Source organism: Pinus tabuliformis, chromosome Q (genome assembly GCF_031772625.1).
Source record: "Pinus tabuliformis cultivar Carrire ecotype Pingquan chromosome Q, CPIR1, whole genome shotgun sequence".
In the NCBI taxonomy this organism is placed as follows: domain Eukaryota; kingdom Viridiplantae; phylum Streptophyta; class Pinopsida; order Pinales; family Pinaceae; genus Pinus; species Pinus tabuliformis.
This window is the reverse complement of record NC_142296.1, coordinates 381,967,910-381,985,267: the sequence shown is the minus strand read 5'-3', so window position 1 is coordinate 381,985,267 and position 17,358 is coordinate 381,967,910. Positions and strand designations below refer to the sequence as shown.

At 42.3% G+C, this 17,358-nt stretch overlaps 1 pseudogene; it reads right to left on the bottom strand.

The window, feature by feature from the left end:
* LOC149219776 (lipoxygenase 3, chloroplastic-like) overlaps positions 1–12,062 on the bottom strand; it is a 47,112-nt pseudogene extending 35,050 nt beyond the window's left edge.
* Positions 12,063–17,358: the final 5,296 nt, after the last annotated feature.

The following is a 17,358-nucleotide window of genomic DNA, read 5'->3' as shown; positions in this document are numbered from 1 at the left end:
CTGATGACACCACCGATGTAGGAACTTCATTTACGCAAAATTTCCTCGTAATATTCCAGGCTAATATGTGCATCGTGAAGTGAACTACTTGGTCCCTAATTGAATTTATATCATAACCCCTCTTCCCTTTGACCAACCCGGACTTTTTCTTCGTACTTTCCGCTATAGCACGGTCCTAATCCTTTCCAACGAGCTCCTCTGTGGGGTTCCGTTCTTGGTATGGAAATCTTGTGATCCTCCAGATCAGCATAGTGTCTGTGGGGATCTTATTCCACAACCATAAATTTCCATCATGCACCAGCACAAGCCACTACCTCAAACACATTGTGTAAACTGAGGGTACTTCTTCTTGTCGTTAAAATCATAATTTGTGAACTTGAGTTGCAAAATTTTTCCTAAAAGTTATCCTTTAAAGGGTAATGCTTCCAACAACAAGGGTGTAAATGTGCCATACTTAGCATCCTTTGATTCTTTTACAGGTCTGACATTTGGTTTCCTCGGTGGGATGTATGGTGGTAGGGGTGATAAAAATACTACACTGCCTTCCTCCACCTATATCTCCTCCACTTATTCTTCACTGTCTTTTACTTGTTCGAGCTTTCTCTAAGATTTAATGGGTTTCTTATCTTGTTTCTTCTTTCTTCTCACTTAGTGAGATTCTTTCTTGGGGATCTCCTATGTTTCTGCGGTGATGGTTATGTAGCTGATGCTACTGCGGGAATTTGAAATGATGCTGTGGGCATACTAGTTGTTGCTATGGAGGTTGCTTCCATGAATCCTTCTATGCCTCTTTCGTCAAATATATGCACAAATTCTTCAGTTGACAGGATGCTGATGCGGAAATGTTCTGCAATTTCTTCACACTCAAGTTCTTGATTCAGCAAAGTTATTAATCTGGGCGAGAGATGACTTATTTATAACAATTTTGAAATGTGAACCCCATCATTAGATTTGATTTTGTCTAGATTGCACTTAGATTTTCTCATTAATTGCATGTCTATCCTTAGAACTTGCCAATCTATCTTCATAAATGAAAATTTCCACGTATTTTTCCATTTTAACAGTCATATTTCTATATTCTGGCAAACTTCGATGCATTCCACACTATCGTGTGGATCCCATTTTACGTCGCAGCTCCTATGTACTTCGACATGATCCAGAATGTAGCGAAGTAACTTCCTACGTCGAAGTTCTCTACAACATAGTTTATAGTCCAGTGCCCACTTTCAACTGCAGGTGGCACTAAGACTTTTCTCCTTTCTTCCTCAAGGCACAACTGTAGAGGCAGGGTTGTGTCTATTAAAATTCAACCTACTACCATTTACTCTTCCTTGAATCATATCTCCATTTAACTTCGCTAACTAAAATGCACCTCCATCAATCATATACTTGATAAGGTATGGGCCTAGCCAATACATTTTCAATTTTCCTGGGAACTTCACACACTTTCTATCATAGAGGAGATGAAGGTCTCCTACCTGGAACTTCTTTTGCTTAATATGCCTATCATGCTAGGTCTTTTCCCTTGATTTTTGTACTTACTAATGGAATCCTACTATAAATATGTCTTCTTTCAAAGAAATCAACTGTGACATTCTTTCCTCCATTATGTCAAGGTCTGCCATATTTGTAAAAGTTGCAATGATTAGGATAGGGACAATGTATTCCCTGGGCATCACAACTTCTTGCCCATAAACCAACCTGAAGGGTGTCTGACCTGTCAATTTCTTGCATGTAGTCCTATAAGCCCATAATACTATTGGAATTCTAAGGTCCCTGTCATCTCTGTTCACATTGCATATCTTGGTCAGTGCATTCTCCAAAATCTTATTGAATTCTTCCACAGTTCCATTGGCCTAAAGGTGATATGGAGTACTCTTTTGGTGATAAACTTGAAATTCCTTAGTCAATGCTTCAATAGTCTTGTTTAGGAAATGTGAGCCTTCGTCACTGATCACGATCGTTGGACACCCAAATCTAGATAATATGTATTCAAAAATGAACTTTGTAGCAGTCTCTACACTGAAATCCCTTACTGGTTGTGCTTCAGCCCATCTTGTCAAATAAACAATTGTAGTAATTTTATATCTTGCACTAGTCCTCTTTCCAGGTGGATTGAGAAGTCCAACAAAATCAACAACCCATTTATCACAAGCTTGCAAAGTAACCTGTGGTACGAGTGGCATATCATCTCTTCTTGAAGGTTTTCCTATTCTTTGGCACACATCACAAGCTCTGGAATACTCCTTTTCATCTCTATGTAGTGTAGGCCACCACAATCCTACTCTCAAAATCCTTTTCTCAGTAGCCTTTCATGGATAATTTCCAATAGATGCGCCTTCATGAGCCTCTATTAGAATGATTTTCCTTTCATGTTCATGAAAATACCTCCGTAGTATCTCATTTAGTCCCATCTTATATAAGTGTCTTGCTATCAATGAAAAATCAGCTGCCTTCACCACTAATTCTTTCTTCTGCTTTGTAGTATATTTTGAAGGAGCCATTCCTATGTTCAAAAAATGAATAATTTCTACAAAATGGTCATCTTCTACTCTTATTGTAAATAACTACACATCAAGGATATTATCTTCTATGCTGTTGGGTTCTTCACCTGTTTCCAATCTTGACAAATGGTCAGGTCCTGCATTCAATCTTCCCGGCTTAACAATAATTTCAAAGCCGTACTATTGGAACAACAATAACCATATGAAAATCTTCCCTTGTAATATAGCCTTATTGACCAAATACTTTAATGCAGAATGATTTGTAAACATCTTGAAATGTGATCCCAGCAAATAATGTCTAAACTACTGCAAGGCATATACCATTTCTAATCCTTCCCTTTCTATAGTTGTGTAATTCTTCTTAGATCTAGATAGTTTCCTACTTGCAAAAGCTATATGATGATCAATTTATCCTGCACTAGGTTGTGCTAGTACCACTCCCAAAGCTATACAAGAAGTGTCCACATGAACATGAAATTCCTTATTCCAATGATGGAATACTAGTATAGGAGCAACTACCCTGTTTTACTTCATTATGTCAAGGCACTTTTGACATTCTTCATTCCATTGAAAAGTGACATCTTTCTTCAACAATTTTTCCATAGGCGCAGTAATCTGAGCATATCCCTTGATAAACTTCCTGTAATATCCTATATTTCCCAATGTAGTGCGAAGCTATCTTACTAGCTTTGGTGGAGGTAAGTTGACAATGATAGCAATTGTCGTAGGGTCCACCCTTAGTCCTTGCCTGTAAACAATATGTCCCAACAATATACCAAAAGGTACACAAAATATACACTTCATTAAGTTCAGTGAGATATAATATTGTCTATGTGTATCAAGCATAAGTCTTAAACTTCCAGTATGTTTTCTTAACAACCCAAATATTGTCCAATCATCAAAGTATACCTCCAAAAACTTGTGGATATATTCTTTGAAATATGCGACCACCACTCTTGAAAATATAGCAGGGGCATTCTTCAATCCAAAAGGCATCATTGTGTATTGATATGAACCCCATTCTGTAGAAAAGGTGGTCTTATGTCGATCTTCAGGTGCAATCCTAATCTGATGATATCCTGAAAATCCATCTGTAAATGAATAAACTTCCTGACCTCCTACATTGTCTAATACTTCATCTGTGAAAGGGGTAGGGAAAGGATGATGTAAGCATGCATCATTTACCTTCCTCAAATCAACATAGATCTTGATTTCTCCCTGAGTTTTCTTTTCTTGTACCACCATAGGACTTACCCACTCTGATTCTTCCACAAGTTCAATGACTCTTGCTGCTATCATCTTATCCAACTCAACTTTTACTTTCTCCTTATACTTCAGATTCAATCTGTAAGGTATTTTCTTTACTGGCTTCACATCAGGCTTAAGGGGGATATTCATAACTCCTAAATCTCTAACTATACCCTTCATTTATGAAAACTTAGTGAGAAACAACTCGTGATATTCATGAAGAAATTCTATCACTTTGTTGACTATTTCTTCATCCTAATAATCTCATATAGTTGCAAACTTTGGTTCCTCTTCTAATCCTATTTTTACCTTCTTTGTCTTTACTGGCTTTGTTATATCTAGTATCTCTGGCTCAGGTCCATTTACTTCAGAGTGTCCTTCTAATTATGCAATGTCAATGTCGCGAGCATCTTCTTCTTCTTCTGCAATAAGGTTATAGCATTCTAGTGCATGTTCTATCTGTGTAGCCCAATCAGGTTGCTGTCATGTTCTTGGAGTTGTATTTTCAAATATCTTACTCTTAACTATCTGAAGGGTTGAATCTATATATGGAAAATCATCTTTAAAGCTAAATTTCAATATAAACCCATCAACCATATCTGCCCAATTTTCAATACCATGCCAAAGCTCTGTTTCTAGGTACCAATTTAGAGGACTTGTCTCCAATGTATAGATGAACCCATGTACCCATTCTTGTTGTGGAATCTCCTTCCATGTTGTAGTACATAACTGGATATTCTCCCTCGGACTAGTTTCACCATTATATTTCAACTACATCTTTGTGTTTATCTGACCAAATGTTATCCACATAAATCTTCAACATTCCTACCAATCTCTTGTATTATTCTTATGTGTACCCCACCATCTAGCAGGTGTAGCTTTAGGGTAACTCTTGCACAGTGCCTTATAGATACTTCATGTAGCTGATTCTGCCAATTCTCAAATTCTTCTTTTGAGTTTGATGCACAAGAACTTTCATGTTCCCAAGTTAGCTTTCCGTCTAAAGTAGGGTTAACAAAATCTTGTTCCTTTGTTGTCAATTGATAGATATTATCTATATCAGCTGCACAATACTCTTCTCTATCTGGCATTAAATACCTTGCTCCTTCTGATGGATCCAAGGGAACAATTACCCTCATATTATTCACTTCAAATATCATTTGTCTATTTTTTAGATTAATTATAGTCATGTTATCAAATGCACAATCAAGTCCAAGCAATGTAGGATAGGTTTTACTATCATCCACAATTTCTATTACTTCAAAGTCAGCCGTAGTGTGAACTCCTTATGTCCATTGTCACACCTAATAGTCTTCCTAAGGGGAAGATATTCTGCTAATTTGTCATCCTAAGCTGAATAGGTGACCACTGTAACTTTGACTTACCCATTAAATCCCATGTCTACTTTGTCATAACAATAACCTCAGATCCCAAATCTAAAATAATGTGATCCATCTCATAATCTCCTATCTGTGCACTAAGCCTTATTTCTCTTCCTATTCTCTTATGTTGGTGCAAATTGTTAACTACGTGCAACTCACTTCGCGGTATTTCTTTAGATGCACATGAGTAGATCAATTCCGAAAGTCATTCTACAGTATTTTGGTCTCTTAATCTTCATACAAGTTTGTAGAAAAGACTTTAAAATATCTTATTGGTTTAGTGAATCCTAATCTTGTGTCAAAGCTTGTTCCCGTGTCAAAGCTGATGATATGTCACAATTACTTTTTTATTTCAGCTGTGCACTATATGTCAAAGCTTCAACAATCTTCACTTGGCTTCCGTAAACACTTCTTTTTCCTTATGAATATCAAAGACAAGAGAATTTTCAATAGTCTTTCTAACCCATGCAACTTCAGATTCCTTCTTTTCATTTACTTTGTCATCATCGGTCAAAACTCCACTTGTAGTAACAATATTGATTCAGGGGTCATTGGTTCTTCTTTCAACAATCATCATCTGGATATTCTGTGTCAGCTTCTAGTTTCTCTTTTCTTGCTTTTTTCCATAAGTACCGGGCATTCTTCAATTATATGATCAAATGCTTTACAATACTTACGTGTTGTAGTGGGATTCTAACAATCTCTCGCAAAGTATCCTGGTTGGCTGCAATTATAGCAAATCATTGTCCACGTCCTCGACCAGATCTGCCACCTCAACCTCTTCCTTGATAACCACCTCAACTACTGTGTTATCCATTATTATCATGTCCATGTTCTTATGCTTGCATTTTATAAGTGTCAGTACCACGCTTCATCATTAGTTCATAAGATCAATAATGGTTCTCATCATGTCCAGCCGATTTACAGAACTTGCAATACAGGTCCCTAGGATTCTGCACATATTTTTGTAACAAATAACAATCTTCTGAATGATGTCTGCCTCTAGTTTTTCATATCTCACACCATAGGCTAAATCCGTCATTCAAAGGATTTGGTGCTCCACGAGTCATGTAATTTTTGAAGAGAGGGCATTGTTCTTTAGAGTGGCCTTCTGATTTGCACTTCGTACACTACACTTCTTCTCTGACTTCTTTAATTTTCTTCATATCTTGTAATTTTAGAGTCAAATTTTCCAATTGACTTTGAATCTACAACATACCTGCATTGGTATATCGTATAGGAAAAGATTCTAATTTCATCGCTATCTCTAGAGCTTCGACTTGAGTTTCTATCTTCTATTTCTTGAAGGAAATATGGTATGTGGTGGCAATGTAGATATGACCCGTTCCTTATGTTGCTACGGGGCTATGTCGAAGCTTACCTGGTCCAATAATACCTTAAATCTTTAGTCAGATTCCAAAATAGACTTAGTAGGCCTCTGTTTGATCTCCTTTAACTCTGTGATACATGTTGGGCATGGAATCCCCCCACAACAGGTTTTGGGGCTCGAAGCCCAAGTTTTGGTCAACTATTTTGTAAGACCCCGCGAATTGCGGGCACGGAGTGCGAAGTAGAGCTTAAGTCATAGGGCTGTCCACCCTAAAGCAATGTAATGTAATGTAAAGTCATGTTGGTCTACCCATGGTCTGCGGACCATGGGATTGTATAAATAGAGCGAGGCTCTAATTTGAAAAGAGAGTTGATAGTAGAGTGAATAGCGAAGGAATGGTTCGAGCTTAGAGTAGGATTCTAAGTGTATTGGGTCGTAGTAGTAGGAAGAGGCTCAGTAGCTGAGTGCGCAGAGGCCTAGTAGAGTTCGCAACTGAGTGCGCCAACCCGTGTAGTTGAGTGAGCAGGGCGGTGTCGAGTCTGTAATCAGGATTGAAGACTAATAAAGAGAATTTGATTCTTATTTCTATGTATTTGTTGTGCATTGTCTTCTTTATGTTTATATTAGTTTATGTATTGCGCGCACTGATATGATTGCTGAATATGCTGTAATAACCATTAATATTACACACACAAGTTAAGTAATTGGTTAATTAGCAAGGAGCTTGGTTGTTCTACGGATCGCGCCCCGAGTAGGGCTGCGCAGAAACAACAGCGTAGGTTGTGAAGGAATAACAAGTACGCATCGCGACAAGTCAAACCACGAACCTCCAGAAGCCCATAAAACATCCCCAGGGTGTGGAAACCTGGTCCTAGAACCCTCCCATACTACTTCAGGTGAGACCTTAGTCCACGCTCCGCAGACTATTGCTGAAAGGGCTAGTAGTACCGTGATTTTCTTGGCTAAATCACCTCTGAACCTGGGTCAGGCCCATACAAGACAATAAATGGTTTCGTTGCCAGGACCGAGATCTGCATAAAGGATGTCTGATGTTGTGCCACTGGAATCTAACGAAGAAAGAAATTGAAGAGTGGTTGAATAAGAAGATTCACGAGTTCGCGGCACAGGAGAACAGAAATCCATGAGTATCCAAGGAACAGTGGTTGGAATGCTACTTGTATACAGAAATTCACAAAATTTTCGTTGCATCTTTTCTGTCTGAGCTGTATGAGTGGATTGCGAAGTTAGTAGACAGTCAGGGAAGGTGTAGGCTCGACAAACCAATAGTGTGGACTCCAGAACTAGTGTGCAGACTAGAAGCAACAAAAGATAAGATAGCGTGAGTTGTGGACCATTGGCTCGACCGAATAATAGGAGGATTTATCATTGAGTTCGCGGTAGACATGACCATTAACTACAGTGAGGCAGAGCGACGTTTTCTCAAGGGACCATGAGGTAAGTATATTAAATCTTTAAACACTTGGATTAAGATGCTATTGTGTGAAAAGCAGGTTATGCGAATAAATTAATGTTTGGGACTACGCAAAGCGGGAAGATCTACAGAAGTGGAAGTAGTGAAGAGTTGGAAAATAGTCCCTTAATTTCACCCTCGTAGGAAAGCGAGGAGGAGCTCGCAAAAGTTTCTCCACGAAGCGCGGTCAGTTTGATAAGATAGAGAATTTCGTGTTTACCACCTCCACCCACACCACCACCCGTTTCACCCCCCTCACCTCCATGTCCACCCACTCCACCTCCGCCACCACCGCAGTTTAGTATGGTGAGTGTGATCAAACTACCAGTGTTCAGAGGAATAGGAAATGAACATCTGGACCAATTTTTGTTCATGGTAAGAGCAGTATGGGAAGCATAGGGCATCGTGGATGATAATATTAAAAAGGCTATGCTGGTAAGAGCACTGCAGGATCACGAATTAACTTGGTATATCAAGCATTCTAATGACCACCTGAATGCAGGAATTGCAGAGATCTAGGCCATGCTGAACAGGGAATTTAGCAGGCCAAAATCAGAGACACAATCAATCATCGGGTTGAAGGAGATCGTGATGCTCCTAGGCAAGACCCCTTGGGATCTAGACCAAAGGCTGAAGAGTACGATTCATGAAGCTAATATGACTTTAATAGATGCACAACATCGTGCATGGTTTGTGGCCTCACTCACACCACACTTAAGGACAGCGTTGTCACAGCAAAAACTTTCCACCCAGGCTGAAGCGTTGGAGATGGCAATAAGATTGCATGAGACCCCTATACAAGACCCTGGGTTGGGAGTCCAACAAATCCATGCACAACTGTAGAATCTGTGTCTAGAAATGCAATGTTCGAAACAGGACAGGACACCTCGTTCGGAGGTGCGTAAGGAAGTATGGTGCATAAAATGCAAAGGCCAAGGGCACGACAAGGACCACTGTCTAGTGTTCGCGAACTACTTTGTAGGAGGAGGGCCAATGCCATTAAGACTGGAGGCAGAGGCAGGGCCAAGCATGGTGTTTGCATTATGGTGTGCGATCTGCCAGATAGGAGGAAAACACACCATGGATAATTGTCATGTGTTACAAAAGTATACATAGACGTCCCAACAATTGTTCTGTAATTTCTGCAGGTCGGAAGGCCATGACGAATGCACTTGCCAAAGCTATGAACTAATGATAGATCAGACTCCTGCCTATAGGGTGTAGGTTGAAACGCGAGCCCTCGACCCAAATGCAGGGATGGCATGCGCTGGTTTTCAGGGGCGTGGTCGAGGTCGAGGCAGAATGGGACTAGGAAGGGGTCACGACGAAATAATTTGTTACAATTGTGGAGGGCCAGGGCATTATGCCCGTGACTGTACAAACCTGACTAGAATACCATGTTGGTACTGTAATCAGTTTGATCATGAGGTAGAATATTTCCCTTCGCTGATATCAAGGATGCACGAAAAGGGGGTACTCCAGCCCCCTCCAACCCAGAATTTACAAATAATGAGGTCTGAACCACGCGAAGAAGACCCAAATGTAAACATGCTGCTCAGGAGCGGTATGACCATGGGAGATGATAAAGGGAAGCAGCCAGAAGAGAGTGCTTGGATTCGCAAGGCTCCTACAAAGGAACCCAAGTTTGAATTAGAACGTGCGAAGGAGACATTCATGGAAGATAAGAAAAGCTTCATGGAGGCCTCCACTTCATGTAGCTAGGATCAACTAGAACCATGGATAGATCCTTTAATGCTCACTACCTTTCTGGAGACATGCATGAAACTACTACGTGACAGCAAGGCAATCAAATGGCTATAGGAACTTATCACTAGGTGCGCAGGGTCAGGAGAACTGCGCGTGGTCCGAAAACTTGAGAAGCATGTGTTACGCACAGGAAGGGAGATGAGGTTGACTGCGCAAATAGGTGAGTACGAAATGGATCAGGTAATCATGGATCTGGGTTCGGATGTGAATGTACTACCAAAGCAAACATGGGAACGCATGAGTAGACCCGCGCTACAATGGTCCGCTATTCAGTTACGAATGGCGAACCAACAAATTTTTTTTCCCATGGGAAGATTGCAAGGGGTGACAGTTGATATTGAAGGCGCGAGCACGTAGGCAAATTTTGAAGTGATAGAGATTGTTGATGACAGTAATGCCTATCCCATGCTACTAGGAATAGACTGGGCTACCTATATGAACGAAGTCATAAATCTGAAGAAGCGCAAAATGATCTTTGAGAAAAGGTCACTATGTGTGGTAGTACCGCTAGACTCGGCTAAAGGAGTACGATACACTGAACCGGTGCGCAATGACGATAGTGCTGATGATCTCGATTGTATCTACAAGATAACTGCATAAGGAGAGGATTGGGTGAATCGAATTGCAGATGGAAGGATTTCGTAGGAGCGCAAAAGCTCTTGCACTTCAGATTCAGATGAAGAGATAGAGTGATAGCAGAATCGGCTGCACGAAGTAACAATGCTGAACTACAACATGATGATGAGGATTAGGTCATTGCGTTGCATGACAACAGAGGGAAGGGAGCTGCCGACATATGATGGATTTTCAATAGTGGATGAATTTCTAAGCAAATTTGAAAGCGTAGTACTGGAACAGTAGCGGTTTGATGCGCTGCAATGGGCACTGCATGAACCACTCTCATGATGGTGGGGTACGCATCAACGAAATTTTGAGGACCGGCACGAATACAGAAGGATGATGTGCATATGGTTTGGAAAACCCCAGCTTCAAATGCAAGTCAGTCAATAGGGGCGGAACAACTTGCGTGCCCACCTTTCTCAATGGGTACATACATATACTATAAAACCCTTACAAGCACACACCAGCCCCAGAATAGCGAATCAGAACAAAGCATAGCAGCACGAAAGGTGATGCACACTACTAGTTCTCTGTGATGAAGCCTTCGATAGGGTGTGCGGAGTATTGAACAAGGTTCACCGGGCGAGATGAAATGATTGAGACTTACGCGTGCCAGCGGTTCGATGGGCCTACCAGACCATGTGTAAAACCTTGAACGGGGAGACGATTCCAAAGGAGAGAAATAGAATGGAGACAGTAATTACTGAAGAAAATACAAAAAGGAATCCACACATACTGGACCCTGTAGTAGTGACAGTGTGCAATGACCAGAAGGAAGAAATCACACGTCTACGTGAGGTAGAACATATAAGGATTCAGGAACCCATCCGGCGAGGGAACCTTAGACTTCACGAACTCAAAAAGGACTAGGTATGGTTGAGGAAGAAAAGCATTTTGATGGACACTGAGATCAAGAGGCTAGAAAATGAGATCACACAGGCATGTCTCATTGATAAACCACAGATGACAAAGAAAGATACGGATGACCATATCGTTGTAGTAGAAGATTGTCGCCACGAATTTATAATTCTGTTGCCATGGCTACGACGCACCTCACCAAACGTAGTAACCAGGGAAGCACACTGCATATAGTAGAATGCGCAGTGCTGGTGGTTGCACAGACAGTTGAGGAGTTTCCATGGAGTATGCTGGAAGGCGAGGTGAAGTCTCGCACAGGTGGTGTGACCACCTGACTAGCGATATGAAGCATAGTCTCAGTGCTCCAGACAGTTGAAAGAGAGCGCAGGACTCTAAAAGAGTCTGTTTGGGAGGTGCGCGATGAGGGAGGTGTCCGCAGAAACAACATGACACAGGTTTCGCACCCGCGCATAGGGGGCTGCACTACCATGTGAGTAGGCTGGGAAGTAACCATTGGTGTCACTGTTCATGACGAGATGTCCAATTTAAGGAAAAAGGGAGCGGGCGGTGGGCAATTAAGACATGAATTAAGAGCTAGATTTAGGGCAATCTGCCACCAAGAAAGCATTGATGGCTCAGAATTGGGGGGAACGGTCGGATTTGAATTCAAAAGGCGCTATAAAACTCCAAGGGCTAGCCACGAGACAACACTTGTTCATTTGAGATTTGAGCAATTACATAGAGCACAGTGTTGAGCGCCAAGCAAGATTTGAGCTCCAAAGTTCGCGAACAACCACAGACAGCTCAAGCAAGATGATGGCTACCAGGATAGGTTTGGGCCATGTAGGAGAAACCACTGACGAAGCCGCGCCGAACCCCATAGTGCATGATGTTCTAGAGACACTGAGGTCATGCCGGAAATCCTGAAATCACCTTGAACGCCGAGGCCCAAGAAAGATAAGCAGGTGGTGGGACCAGTCCGCATGTCCCCGAGGAATCCGTGGTTCGGTAAACTCTCCATGGAAGAAAAGTGCAAGGCTGTCACCATTGAGATAGATGATGAGGAGGAGGACTTGCATGCTCTCGTAGATGAGATAGAAGTAGCAGAAGACATGGAAGAGGACATCCAGCTGGTGCACGCTACCACAAAATTGCCTGAGTATGTTCCTCCATGGAAAGGGAAAGCTAAGATACCCAAGGATTTGGATGCCGCCAAGAGCGCACTCCAAACCCCACTCCTCCCTGACGGAATTGTGTTTGGGGGCTTGGCCCTGGGCCGCGTGCCCACAATGAAATTTGAAGATTGGGACCTCGCGGACAACAATAAGTTCCCACATTTAGAGACTGAGAACCTCATGAAACAGAGCAAGGAGGGGTCAGTTACGACACTAGAGCCGCAGAAATGGTTGCGCGGTGTGGAGAAGGCTAGACTACTTCAACTACTATGGATTCTACACTTTCACCACATGCCTATCACAATTTTCGTCATCAGGCAGCAGCTGTGCTTGGTGCACGATGGGTACTTATGGTTGGAGGAGCCTATTCCCATCACGGTGGATCTTATCCACAGGATCTCTCGGCTTCCTTGTAAGGGAAAGGACCCTGCAGAGATAGCCAGAAAAAGTGGAGATTTGGCACTCGCAAAGGCCATGAAGAAGAAATAAAAACTGGAAAAGAAGAAGAGGGGTTACACAATCAGTAACATTAAAGATAAAGGGGTGCGCATAGCCACCCAACTCCTGGCCAGGAAGGTAATGCGAAAATGTTGCAGAGATGAGGTACTAGCGCCGGTAGTTGCGTTGGCAGAACAATGCACGGAGGGGGTCCAATTCAACTGGGCCAAGTTCCTCTATGAGGAGTTCTTAACTAACTGCAAAGAATCCCAAGAGCAGGGCAAGACCTTCCACTAAGCGTGGTTTCTCTTGTCGATTTTGCTTGTAATAGGGGAACTACTTGAGGACAGTCAATTCCCTAATATTGAACAGGACTTACTAGAGGCCGCAAAGTACACGTCGCTCTGGGCTACGAAGGACACCACGCGAATCCACGAAACAAAGATCTTCTGGGTGCTCATGGAGGTGAGCATCCAGATGTGGATCAACAGGAGGCCACGCCTGTCCCCCACAGTGTACAACAGTCTATGGAGCTTTGCAGACTTCAAGGCAGATATGCATAATGTGTATATCAAGGTGCATAAAGATCCGACACAGAATTGGACCAAGCTCCCCTTGATCGCTATTGATGATGCGATCTTCTCCGTGCTGGAATCATGGCCTCCTGAGTGGCACGCCCCGGATTTAGCAGAGAAGGATAGAATATTAGCACAAAAGTAGAAGGACACAACCAAGTTGCATGTCACGAAGCTGGCCCAGTAGAGGCGCAACAAACAAGCAGCCATGGAGGTAAGGGTTTCCCACGAAGCAGCGCAGGCAGCCGCAAAACAAGAAAGGGCTGCCGAAAAAATAGCAGCAGCATAGGTAACAGGGGCCATCGCGAAGCAGGAGGAAGGGGGCTAGAATGTGTCTACAGAACAGGGACTAGATACAGTAGAAGGCGTCGACCCAAGCACAACATCCACCCAGCTGAAACGGTCACGTGTCCTAGAGAGATCAGGTCCACGAAAAAAGGTCAAGGCATCCAAACTGGACATTGAACCAATTACACTAACAAAAGGTGACCTCTATGACATCGATGACACGGTTCACGAGGTCACCAGGGAAGTGCTCCAGGAAGCCATGACAGAGCAACAGATTGTGTTGGGGGCCCTAAGGGCGCAGCTACAGGAACTTCAGGTGTGGCCCCCACAAGAAGGAGCAATATCCGCCTATGGCGCAGTAGGTACATCAGCAGTGGAGCAGCTACTGCGCGCAAAAATGGCCAACACCATAGTGCTACCAGAAGGAGTGCTAATAGCGGAGAGCGAGGAGGACAGAGCCGCGGTGGGTAGGATCAAGGGACTTGGCCTAAATTTGGCTGCCCTTCCGCGGGACACATTGTACCAGTTGCAGGACAACATAACAACAGAGCTACGCACTCGGGAAGGCCACGTGATCCAGGTATTGAGTGAGCAGAAGATCAACATCAAACAGCTTAGCCTATAGCATGACGAGCTAGTGTCATAGAATCGGCAGATCGCACAAACAGTGGATGAAGCATGCCGGTGCATTCCAGAGTTATCCATCGCCGTAGACCTACCAACAGAAATGCGGCAAGTGGAGTCCGAAGCATGTGCGAGGAAACAACATGAGTGTAGCTGAAGCTGAACCTCCAGATTGTTGAGCTACGGATGAAGGCACAGGCTTCCACTCCTCCAGAATTTAGAGAGTAGCATGTTAGTGTGATTCAAATAGGATTGGAAGAAATCGGACGGGCATTGTAGGACTGTACCGGTATGTTGGATGAATCTTTTTATGTCCTTACATCCTTGCAGGAGGATCCCAACATACAGCGCCTAGAAACAGAGGCGTGCGAATTGCAGGAGTAGTATGATAATGTAAGCGGAACTGTGCAGACAGTCATTGTCACCCGATGGCTGGCAAAGATGTAGCAAGCAAGGGCATTGAAAGGAATAGGTGGATGCTGCAAGATAGAAAGAGGCACTTCTCAAAGTGCATGTCCAGCCTTAGATTGATGAGGCCTTCACCATTAAAGCTAAGATTGAGGGAAATCTCACACAAATGTAGAAGATATATGCACTAAGACAGATAGCGGATCCTCACAAAGAAGCATCAAAGGAACGCATGCAACAAATCGAGCAAATCGTAGAACGGTGCGCTGTAGACCTCCGGGCAGTGCGAGAATAGTTGGAGGGGCTCCATGCCAAGATTGTCGCACCAGCAAAGTGACTTAGGATGAGTCGCGATGATTGTGTTGGGGGCTTGTTGGGCATGGAATCCGCCCACAGCAGGTTTTGGGGCTCAAAGCCCAAGTTTTGGTTAAAGGTTTTGTAAGACCCCATGAATTGCGGGCGCGGAGCGCGAAGTAGAGTTTAAGTCATAGGGTTGTCTACCCTAAAGCAATGTAATGTAATGTAAAGTGATGTCAGCCTACCCATGGTTCGCAGACCATGGGATTATATAAATAGAGTGAGGCTCTAAGTTGAAAAGAGAGTTGATAGTAGAGTGAGTAGCGAAGGAATGGTTCGAGCTTAGATTAGGATTCTAAGTGTATTGGGTCGTAGTAGTATGATGAGGCTCTGCAGTTGAGTGCACAGAGGCCTAGTAGAGTCGCAGCTGAGTGCGCGGACCCCTGCAGCTGAGTGCGCAGGGCGGTGTTGAGTCTGTAATCAGGATTGAAGACTAATAAAGAGAAGTTGTTTCTTATTTTTGTGTATTTGTTGTGCATTGTCTTCTTTATGTTTATATTAGTTTATGTATCATGAGCACTAATATGATTGTTGAATATGCTGTAATAACCATTAATCTTACACACAGAAGTTAAGTAATCGGTTAATTAGCAAGGAACTTGGGTATTCTATGGGTCACACCCCCAGTAGCGCTACGTGGAAACATCAGCATATGTTGCGAAGGAATAGAAAGTGCGCGTAGCGACGGGTCGGACCACGAACCACCAGAAGCCCATTAGACATCCCCAGGGTGTGGAAACCTAGTTCTATCACCCTCCCATACTACTTCGGGTGAGACCTCAGTCTGCGCTTTGTAGACTATTGCCGAAAGGGCTAGTAGTACCGGGATTTGCTTTGCTAAATCACCTCTGAACCTGGGCCAGGCCCATACAAGCCAACAATACAACGTGATTCAGACTTCGGTTTCTTGAATTCTTTTACCAATGTTGTTTTAATATCTATGAAAGGTTTGATCTGATTGCTTGAATACTTCATGTACCATGTCAACGCTCTATCCTGGAATGTCTTGACAAGTTGCGCTTTCTTTATATTTTTATTATGGATGTTCTTCGCTATCCATACTGCTTCACATAAAAACAAGAATTGTTTTGTATCTTTCGATGCAGTTCCTTTAAAAAAAGGTAGCTTAATATCATCGGCCATATTTTTTCTTAGAGGGGTAGGGGAAGGGGGAGGGGGATTCGTAAGGGGAGGGGGTTAGGCAGGTGGGGAAAACCAAAAGCATCTTGATTATTACTTGATTGTGGCTTCAGCGAAATTTTAGGCTAGAAGGGTGAACACTGTGGAGTTACTGTGTGGTTTTCAGGGAGGTTTTCTTCACTCTCAGTTTCACTGAAAAGAGAGTTGTAGTTAGTTTCTATGAAAGTCTTCAGATCTTGGCCAAGAGAACTCTTTCTAGTATTTAGTCTATATCTTTTTCCACTTCATGTTGTTCCAGTCTCTTCTTCAAATATTTTCCCAAACATAAACTAATAATCTAACTACATTAGTGAAACTCCCTTTTCACATAAAAGCATCTTAATCTAGAGTTTCAGAGATCTCAAGTACTTACCTCACAGTCCTTTGAAAAATTTCCATTTTGCTTTGTTGTAGGACACATTCAAGTCTACCACAAACTCAGTAAAGAATCATCCCAAGATGATATCATTCCAGAAATCAACAACTCTTGAAATCCTATTGTTAGTGTTCTTGAGTCGTTGTATCAGTTCAGGGGTCCACTCCTTACATTCGATTTATTTAAAATAATCTTTTTTTTCAATCAACCTTCATATCCACTCATACAACTCAACATGAAATGAACTGAAGAAAAAATCCTATTGATCTTCGAAAATATACTTCTGTAAACATCTTTCAGATGATAGACGAGGGCTTCTATTCTCTTAATATGTAAATTTTTGTTCCTTTTATTCTACCTAATCTTGAATTTCCTTCTTCGATGGATGCCGCATAAACATATCCCTTAAACAGATCCCAGTCGTGGTAACGAACCATTTTTTGGCTCAGGTTGGGCTGAACTAGCTTCGATTCTTTATTGCACACCAAAAAATCCCTCAATCATTGGCCCTTTCAGCAATGAACTACAAGAAAACTGCATTATCACTCGAAGTGACTATGGGAGGATGCAGAACTAGGTTTTTGCTGCCTTAAGGGATGATGCAATGTGGTATTTTTCTATTCTTTTATCTTTAACATTCATAAGTTACTTCACATTCATACATTACTTTGACACATTACATTCATCACTTAAAACATATCATATACATCCTTAAAATTTCACTGTATTGGAATAAAGTGCAATTCCTATGCTACAA